The sequence below is a fragment of the Danio aesculapii genome, unplaced genomic scaffold, assembly GCF_903798145.1.
Source record: "Danio aesculapii unplaced genomic scaffold, fDanAes4.1, whole genome shotgun sequence".
Taxonomy (NCBI): Eukaryota; Metazoa; Chordata; class Actinopteri; order Cypriniformes; family Danionidae; genus Danio; species Danio aesculapii.
The window spans coordinates 11,347-22,336 of NW_026613839.1; the positions used below are offsets into that span (position 1 = coordinate 11,347).

A 10,990-nucleotide genomic window follows, 5' to 3' on the forward strand; every position below is an offset into this window, starting at 1 on the left:
TAAAGCATGTAATAAAATCTGAATTTCATAATCTATAACCAAATTGTTGTCTCTTTTTTTTCAAATACATATACATGTACAGTATGTATGCATGCCTCTTAAATCAATCAGTGGTGTTAATTTGGAGCATTATTGAACGCCTAACTGCTTACAACATGTATAGATTTGAGGTACTCTATATGAAAATAAAATAAATACATTAACTGACATTAAGAGCTTTTAAAATATGAATTCTATGATGAAGAATGTGTATTAAATTTTTGCATATACTTGGCCAAAAAATGTTTATTATTATTATTATGGTCAACTGCTCAGATACCTCCAGTCAATATGTGGCTGAGTCAGGCAACCAGACTTTTACCACTTGAAAAATTTACCTATGATTTACATCAAAGATCTGATGTGTTCTGGCGCATTTGGTCCTCCTGGATTTTTCTTGAGGGTACTCCATGACTATTTCTTCACCATGGAATTATAAGGTTCTATCTGCGTTCTGAATGATTTTGAGAAATTGAGCTTCAAAGTTTTTACATTTCATAGCAAACAGTATGTGTGTAACATTTGTTTAAATAAAAAGTCTTAAAATTTAAACAACTTACAACATACAAAAAACATCCCATAAAGTAAAGTTGTCATTTAATATGTCAATAACCCAATTTTGACAAACATGTCAGATAGAACCTTATAACTCTAAGGTGACAATATGTCTTTCTAAATTTGTTTTATCTCCTTTTATTTGTCTTTGCTTTGTTGCATTTGTATGCATTTGTTAGAATGTCCAACAAAAACCGCTGTACATATTGTTACAAGATACCAGTACCACTGTTGTTCTGTTGAAAATTAAAATAATAATAATAAAATAAAAAACTATTTATAAATTGTTCTATTGAATGCAAAAAAAAAAATCAAATGATGCCAATTAAAACATTTTCAAAACTAACAGAAAATCTATAAAATATGATTTTTTGGTAGACAAAATCCATCTCAATAGCTTATATTCACATATAAGTACAGCACAAAATTATTTTACTTTTAGTTTAGATCATCTGAAGGTTTGCATTTTTATTTTGTTGGTTAATGGTTATGTGTTATAATCATTTGGAGGTTTGAACTATTCACAGCATTTGTAAAGATATCTTTTCGTCATTGTAACCTCATTTCTTACTATTTTCATGATTTTTACAATGCAGCAATTCTTACAAATCATTTGATTAATAAAGAAAATAATTAGCAAATTAACCCATGATGAAAACAATAATTAAATGCAGTGTCTACAAAATTATCCAGATTGAGTTTCACCACAAGACACAGTAAGTTGCATGGTGTAATACTAATTTGAATAAATATGGTATGCTAAAGGGGAAATTTTTATTTTAGACTTCAGTCCTTGGCTGAAGAAAGATAACAAAGGCCACGTTTGTCAGTATCTTAGTGTAGTATGCTGTAATAACTGAAAACTGTTTAAAGATTATTATTATAGGGACACATGCAGGACAAAGACATTATGTGGAATCATTATTTCCTGGATTAAATACATAAGTTCATACATTGTCAAAACATACTGTTACACAAACAAGTTGAAGATTTAAAAGGTAAAAATATTCAGATAAAGAGTTTTTTCAAAACAAATACCAAAAGTCTTTAAAAGGTTACATTTATAAACATTTACATATTTTAATATAACTTATCCATATTTCAAATAAAGTAGAAACAATTAAACATCACATGATGACCATTAATGAAACTTCTTTTCCATGATTAATCCAGTGTCATAAAATCCACACATACTATTCAGAACACCAGTGAATTAACCAATTACTCATATAATTTGTGATGAATATTGATCACTATTGCTAATAACTAGTGATTTAAGAGTATACTGATGTTGTACAGCTTATTTTTTAACACAACTGTACATATGACAATAACAATGTCTTGTTCATGTTGAAGATGATACATCTACATAGGTTTTACTGCCTTTCTACTCCCAGGGGATGTGTAGAGCCCCATGGAATAAGAAAAAAATATTCACATATCAAACGTCTCTAACTCGAAGTCAAATTAGAATATATAAGGGGAAAAACCACAAGACTTTTACTTATGCTATATTCAATAAATAATATTGGACATAGTTTTCAGATATATACTGAAAGTCAATAAAAGCTGTTTAAAAAAAACACTCATTGTAAAACAACAAATTTATGCCTGGCTTTCACATATGTCATAAATATATGGACAATGACCTTATATAGATAGTCCTATGTTCATTAAAGATCGTATTTATTCCATTTTATTACAAAAATATTTTAAACTACATTACCCACAAGTCTTTGTCACTTTATAGATGGGACGGGAACAACATGGCGCTACAAATTGTAGTTCATTGAAATGTGTAATTAGGGTTAGGTTTAGGGTTACGATCTTGGTTAATCGGTAACTATTTGAAACATGGCGATACCTCATTGATAAAGGACACTGTTAGTAAAGTGGCAAAGTTAGCAAAATATAGTTAGCAACACGAAGCATCTTTTAATTTGGCTTTAAAGTTAGTCCAATCACAACGTCGCAATCTACGTCACACTTGTCTCTATTTGGTAATCCGGCTGAAGGTAGATTATAAATTAAGGATTTAAATATTAAAATTCATATTAATATTACATATTAAATATTATGTCTTATTAAAATACAAATGTATATTTACAGCGAGATTCCTTTGTGGGTGTAACCTGATGTGCAAAATTATCACAGTGAAACCAGATCATAGGCATTCATTTGAAATGAATAATAAAATAATAAATGTCATGTTTGAAAACAAATATAGTTCAGCATTTCCTGTAAATTGACCCTGCATCCTGTAGGTATCCAAATATAAATATGTCAAACTTCAAGGACAAATATTGTGCCCATTAAATAGTAAAAATAGTGTAAATGAGTATGCAAATAAAGACAATACATTTTTAATGAAACATTTATAATTTATTTATAATACCACAAAAAAAAAAAAAAAAAAAAAAAAACAAGAAAAAAAACTCAAAAAAATATATATTTTTATAACAGTTTTTATTGCAATATTTTATTACATACATATATATGCAAATGATTAAAAACAATTATAATTGAAGGAAATGTATATTTTGAATTATTATTATTATATTTATTTATTTTGTGATATTTATTCATGTCATACATCTGGTATGTCAAGCTCAAGTAAAACTGCACTGCAAAAAATCTTTTCAAATGATGCCTTTGGAAATGCCATTAAAACAAACTTTCACAACAGCAAGTCAAGTTCTTGACAATACAAAAATGTTTATAATGACAACTTTCTGAACTTAACAGCAAAAGTACCTAAAAGCTATAACACTTTTTCAAAAACATATTTAAGTACTTACTGAAGAATAGCAACATTTTTACAAACACTGAGAACCATGTGTGCTTGGCGAGTCCAGGTGTTTATGGTGACTAGACTGTCATATTGCAAACCGGTTGGCATGAGGAGACTTGGGTGTAAAGTGTCGGGAATTCCTGGAAGGCTCCCATGTGTTATCCCAGGTTTTGCCACTGTAAAGGTATCAGAAGTGCACAATATCATTAAAGAAACAAAGAATCAAGATGATTGTTAGGTTTCATTTAGAAAGTTTCAGTGATATTTATTTATATCTGTAAAGTGTCATTAAATCTGGCACTCTTGAATTAACTGCTTGAATAAGTTTAACATTTTCAGCATGTTTTCATGTATTCCAAGCAGATCTGACAGTCCTACAGACTCAGATATGAGGATAGTGACTGCACTGATCACTTCTTGCTATTTAAAACACACTCATCAATTATATGAAAACTACAACAGCATACAGTGCTCCACCCTAATAATATTGCTAAATTATGACAAGTTTATTACTTTACATGGCTAAACATTTATGTTATAGCTGCATGATTCACTGCTATTACTGTAACCCATTACAGTCTTAGCCCAACCTAATTGACTTTATTAAAAAACTGCATAGAAACCTGTTGCCTTAAACCACTTATGTTTTATACAAGGTGAAACTAAACAGCCATACTTGAATTAACTTACAACATTTACAATCTTATTGGACTTACAGTAACATTTTAATTCAAGTAGGGCTGTTAAGTTTATCTTGCATAAATGTAAGGGGTTTAAGGCAATGAGTTTCTATACAATTTCTAGTAAAGTCAACTAGATTGGTTAAAGGAATAGTTCACTACTTACTCTCCCTCAAGTGGTTGTAAACCTTTATTATAAAACTTCCAAGTTTCTTTGTGTGGAACATGAAGGAAGTTTTTTGAAGAAAGCTGAAAACCTGAAACCATTGACATACATAGGAGTAAAAAAAAAATACTATGGAAGTCAATGTTTACAGATTTTCATCTTTCTTTAAAATCTATATTTTGTGTTTAACTGAAGAAAGCAAACTCAGTACACATTTGGAACAAATGAAGGATGAGTCATTATGACAGAGTTTTCATTTCATTTTTGGGTGAACTATCTCTTTAAGAGTATACTGAAAGAAATGTCCTACTCAATGATGCTAACTTCAGCTACATGTGTAGCGCCTTGAGTACTTGATTAGAAATCCAAACAATGATCAGATCAGTCCCATTTTATGCCCTATATATCATATTGGCCACAGAATGGACTACTTAGTGTTGCAATGAAATTAAACAAATAATAAAACTATGACTTACCACACAATACAAGACAACCAGTGAATTTTCAACTCTACCTTTTCTGTACACAAGATGAGGTTCCAGCTTCAAAATGGCACCATAACACTGATCCTGAGTGGGCGGTTGTGCTGCTCTGTGAGGTTGTGACTGTTCAGATGCAGTGCTGTGAAGAGTTCTTTATTAAAAGAAAGTACATTCTTTTCAAATCTGCACATATTAACAAAGAAAATACAATAATTTTAAATAATGATTAATTCTGAAAAACCTTACCCTTAGTCAAGATGAATTCATATGGCCTCTGCAGTCTTTTGTTACATGTATGGAAGACAGATTAGTAATTATGTCTTCAACCCACTTATTTGCAATTTCTCTACGGTTTCCAATAAATACATTGGACTTAATCCAGGACATAATCCAGTGTCTAAAGGTTCTGCATCTGAAATGAATAAAAACAGATGTGACATTAGTTAAACCCACTAAACTACTAGATACATTCAGTTCTGCTTTAAGCAATTGTAATGTCATTTAAGTGTAGTCCAAAATTAGCCTTAATCTGTTTAAGTTATGATTTAAAAAAAGCATTTCTTGCATTAAAAAAATCCTGCCTCTTGTAATACATATGATCAATGGTAAATTCTGAGAAGGTGCAAGGTAATCCTTGAGTTTACCATTAACATCATGACTAACATAATATTTGAGAAGACAGCTTGTTGCGTCTCTTTACCACAATTTAGAGATGATAGATTCTTTCTTTTATTAAATAAATTGTTAAAGGCCAAATTATACTGGTAATAGGTATGATAATGTGTGCAATACATCAGTTTATGTTAAACGAGGTTATGTTATGCTTTGAATAATGAAAAGTTGCATTTTTACCTACTGGAAATAAAGGCATAATCAATTACATGCCCTGCAATTTTCCAGCCTTCTTTTCTCAACAGGCTTATCTCACTCACTCACCATACATATATACATATATACATATATACTATATATATATATATATATATATATATATATATATATATATATATATATATATATATATATATATATATATATATATATATATACACACACAGTTGAAGTCAGAATTATTAGCCCCCCTGATTTTTTTTACCCCAATTTCTGTTTAACGGAGAGCAGATTTCTCCAACACATTTCTAATCATAATAGTTTTAATAATTCATCTCTAATAACTGATTTATTTTATCTTTGCCATGATGACAGTAATAATATTAGACTAGATATTCTTCAAGACACTTCTATACAGCTTAAAGTGACATTTAAAGGCTTAACTAGGTTAACTAGGCAGGTTAGGGTAATTAGGCAAGTTTTTGTATAATGATGGTTTGTTCTGGAGACTATCAAAAAAATATAGCTTTTAAAGGGGCTAAAAATTTTGACCTTAACCTCTTAAGGCCCAAGCTGTTTTTTTTACATGCATTTTTTATTTCTCTTTATTTTATTTTTTTATTTTGGCTTATTGGAACCTGATTAGAATAAAACCTAAGTACCAACTTTTGAAATGATGTACTTTTAGAGAAAAGTATGTCCATATATGTGGAATATGTCCGAATTTATATAAAACACAATAAAGTCACCTTTGTGTAATAGAATGAAAAACTCTTTATTTCTGCCTTGAACACAGCAGTTTTTTCTTGCCTTTTTTAATGCATTAATAACACATACACACATATTTTTGAACATGTTTTGACTATCAGTAAAAACATTTTTTTGCCCTTTTTGGACAATTAAAATAGTGTTTGGGACATTTCATATGCTGCAAAACAGTTGCAGTATGACACTGTATGTCTGTAACAAAATATAAAACATAAGACATAACAGCTAAAATGTGCTGTCCATGTATGTGGCCACTAAGCCCTAAGAGGTGAAAATGGTTTTTAAAAAATTAAAATTGCTTTTATTCTAGCTGAAATAAAACAAATAAGACTTTCTCCAGAAGAAAAAATATTATCAGACATACTGTGGAAATTTCCTTGCTCTGTTAAAAATAATTTGGGAAATATTCATAAAAGAAAAAAAAAATCAAAGGGGGGCATTATATATAATGTGTTTGTGTGTGTGTCTGTTTTAAGGCATGAAAAATAATTGCAGTTACAATGTAGCCTTTAAACTTAAGAGAAACACTTGATTTGCTTTAATATTGATGTAGTTATGAATACAGTTGTATTATTAGAGGTAATATTTATTGTATATTGCATAGTTTATTTCGATTTTGGACGATTACTATTGTGGAAAACAACAATCTGGTAACACTGTTCCTCATCTTCAAATGTATAACTATATTGTTCTGAGCTATGCACGGACTATATGTGGGGAAAATATATTTTTTAATAAATGAACTTGGATGTAATTCGATAGCATCGCTAGTTTGCAGTACATGCTTTATTATATCAAGTCTGCAGTCATTTAATGCATCAGGAGATAACTTCCCTGCTTTATAAAAGTTCTAAACAAACCCCTTATCTAAATCAACCAATCGTCTTTATTTGTTTACTTTTTACTTACCGCGTGGAAAACCGCAGTGGACCTTTGGGATCGCAATGAACCTTGGGATTGCGACCATAGACTGTAAAAAAAAAAATAGATCTCGACGTACTATGACCCCAACTTCAATGAATAATTTAATAATACAAAGATCAGCTAAAAATATTTTTAAAACTTAGTACTTTAAATGTAATATTTTTTAAGTAAAAAACAAACAAACAAATTAATCAGTTTTATTAGGCATAATTACCCTAAACTGGGCAATTGAATATAATTTCACTCATTAAATATAAAGTAAATGATAACACATTTATAAATACCAACATAAATACCAACTAATCTCCAATAAAAAATAAAAAATACATTATGTAGCATAGCCTACCACGTATTGCTGAACAGTTTACTACACTCAGGTGAACTCATCGGTGGATGCATTTTGACCAATAGCTGAGCGATGTTAAACTCACTGTTGAATAGAAGTCACGTTGACCGATGTATATTCTCATTTACAGTTTGTCTCGACCCTCTTTACAAGACCGCTTTTCAATAAACAAAACAAAAATCACATATTTTCAAATAAAAAAACAAAAAACAAACTGCGAATAACAGGCTTAAACCAGGTTTTAAAATATTGCGTTGACAATCTTTTGGTAATTATACGATGCTTTGAACGTCTCCGTATGACGCCTGAGGCAACCCATTGAAAGCAATGGAATTCCTTCTGCGTCGGTTTAGAAAAACTAGTACACTATGTCAATAATAATAATAAAAAAACTGCGTCTGGTACCCTGTGTCAACAATAATAATTAAAATACTGCGTCTGGTACCCTGTGTCAACAATATAATTAAAATACTGCGTCTGGTACCCTGTGGCTGTAATAAATCAAATATACTGCGTCTGGTACCCTGGCTATAATAATCGTAATACTGCGTCTGGTACCCTGTGGTTATAATAATTTAATAAAAATTTTTTTAAAAAGCGCAGCATCAGGTACCCTATGGCAAAATAAGTCGTGCTAGAGATACGAAAATGATTTCCTATTGAAATACATTGGATGGAAATTCGTGCAAGGTGACACGAAAAAAGGGAAATTCGTGCCCATGAACACGAATCAATAGATTAAATTCGTGACTATTTCACGAACTGCCGTGAGACTGGGTTGTATTATAACTAGAGCATTCTTAGATTAGTAAAATGTTTGAGTAACTATAATAAACCTTTTCTGACTTTCAGATCATGCAAGTTATGTTATTAAAAAAAAACTTTAGTCAGTCAATTTAGTCTTTTTAGTATAACCAAAATATAGTTTTATACATACGCTTTTTAATCATCAACTTTTCTTTAAAAAAACAAAAACAAATGACATTTAAAAAATAATTATTTTCATGTATATAAAACTACACACAGTAGTCTGTCCAGACCAAAGGTCCCAGATCACCAGTTAACTATATATATAAATGGAGAGTTTATCCATTAAAGCAATGCTATTGTAAAAGATAATACTTAAACAATATTAACAAAAATAACTGTCAGCAAAAGAAAGCAGGTGAAAAACATACTGTGAGATAATGAAGAGATGACCATATGTACAGGGTTAACGTTAGGCCCATTAATAATCGGTTCAAAGAATGATTAAATTGAAAGTGTCGCTGCTGCTTACAAAAAGATATTTAAAAAATCTGGAGCTCTTGATAGCAGCAGCACTTTAGGTGCACAAGTGTCGCTTTTTGTTTGGTCTATTTCAAAGAGAACCAATTACAACAGTTTTCAAGCATGGCTGCTTTGTGCAAGTGAAACCTACAAGCTTTTTCAACACTCGTGCGCAACACTTCAGCTGTGTGCACAACAGTAGCTATGTTTCCAATCAAAAATGCTAATTTACTTTATGCGCAAAACTGAATTAGCGCATAAAAGATGTGCGAATAAAGCAATTCCATCTAACGAGTCAAAGCCAACAAAATCCCCACTTCCTGATTATCTGGCGCCAAATATTAACAGTAAAAATGAAATTTGCTGTGATAAAGCGGTGTGAATCTTTTCTTCATTTAATAAACGATTTGCGCCTCAGAAATCAATCCTGACATGCAGTGAACACGCAGTGGCGTTTGAAGGCGAGAGACAAGTGGCACAGACGCTCTTAATTTCTGGAGGTCATTAATAATATAATAACAGTAATATTAAGATTGTTGAGGCATTTTAAAATGACTAATACAACATTTCAGATGTTTTACAATGTGCTCAGTCTGCTGGTATGTCCATTTGCACATTTTTTTTATCATAACATGATTTCTTATAACAAAATCACATGACTTTTATTAATAACTACTAGATACTAGAATTTGTTCGGTAAAAGTGTTTCCATCATAGTTTATGTGCATCTTTTCTTATCAAATAAAAAGTTTCTCACTTACGCATGTTATGCACATGTTTTTACATTTTTCCAAATGTGCATAAAAATTGGTGGAGGGAAATGTAGCTACTGAAGCCCTGGTCAGAGATTGAGGAGAGCTTGTGCCTTATCATTTTGCCCTATTGTGCTGGATTGTGTGTGCCTGAAACGTGTGGTTCTGCGGTCCTGCAGCTGGATATTATTGAAATTTCACAATGCAGGTGTCTGTGGTTTGCACTGAGGGTAGGTGCAAAGAGTGTCAAACAGCTGCGCGCGCTTGTGTGTGTGGAATATTCTGTAACAAAACGTGGCGAAAACATGACGGTAATAGTTCGATTAAGGTGTTTACATGTCTGTAATGCACTTCAATAATGCAACTAAAATCTGCATACTCCACACGTTTTAATTTGATTTCTCTTGTGATCAAAAGTTCGATTATGACCTTAATCTGATTAATCAAAAATCGCTGTTTACATGGTAGACTCTTAAACAGAGTATTGTCTTAATTACATTAAAGGGCACATAGTTTACCTCTTTTTTATGATTTAATATTATGGTTCTTCTGAGTGTGCCAGTTTAGGTTCAGTTTAAAACACAATTTAGATTTTTTTATTATAATGTGGTAAAAAGTGTCATGTTGGGGGCGTGTCCACAGTTCACTGATTTAGGGGTGTGTTGCTTCACATGTAGACTAGTTCGGCTTCCCACCCAACGTAACAAGGGGGCGAGGCCATGAGCTCACCCGTTCTGTGTTTGCAACACAGACAGGCAGACTGAGAGAGGGAGGAGGAGGAGAGGATCCGCATTCAGTCGTACATGTACGACTCGGACACAGACCAAGCAGAGAGTACAAAATCATATGTGTCTTTGTACAGTTTTACAGCCAACTGTGTGCTAGTTTCAAGTGCTGAGCTATACACAGAAACTAATAACCACGCACACTGAATTAACTGAGATTAATTAATCAATTGACTGAGGCACCGGATGCGCCGCTCGAAGCCCCGAAGTGTCCCGAATCGTCGCGACACATTTTTGAATTCTAAACATAGGTTTCTGCAGCGGTCCGCGGCGCCCAGCCATCGACTTGAGTGTACCCTGATAGAAACCTATGTTTAGAATTCTAAATCGCATGCTAGTTAAGATCACAGGAAGCTTCTGGGATCGCGAGAAATGCAAACGGCTGAAGTATAAGGTTGACTCAATGAGAAGTACACATGTTTGCAAACCTACCTAAAGTTACAACTAATAATTCCGATTAGAGCGATAATGTAGAGACTATTGATCTTGTGTTGAGCCCAATGAGCCTTGCATCTAAAATAGAGCAAGGGTGTTCCTTTAATGTTATTGCTTAGACTCGCTGAAAATGGCGGACGTGAATCAACAAACTGAGGATATGATGA

The 10,990-nt window shown here is 31.9% G+C and overlaps 1 long non-coding RNA gene across 2 annotated transcripts; it reads right to left on the reverse strand.

Moving 5' to 3' along the window:
• Nucleotides 1–3,436: 3,436 nt before the first annotated feature.
• On the reverse strand, nucleotides 3,437–5,054 carry LOC130220454 (uncharacterized). Of its 2 annotated transcripts, none has more exons than XR_008836201.1 (3): nucleotides 4,960–5,054; nucleotides 4,708–4,852; nucleotides 3,437–3,561 (listed from the first exon to the last, which is right to left on the reverse strand). It is a non-coding gene; the product is annotated as an uncharacterized LOC130220454 (long non-coding RNA). The 2 variants fall into 2 exon arrangements; XR_008836200.1 differs by having other exon boundaries at nucleotides 4,708–4,864.
• Nucleotides 5,055–10,990: the final 5,936 nt, after the last annotated feature.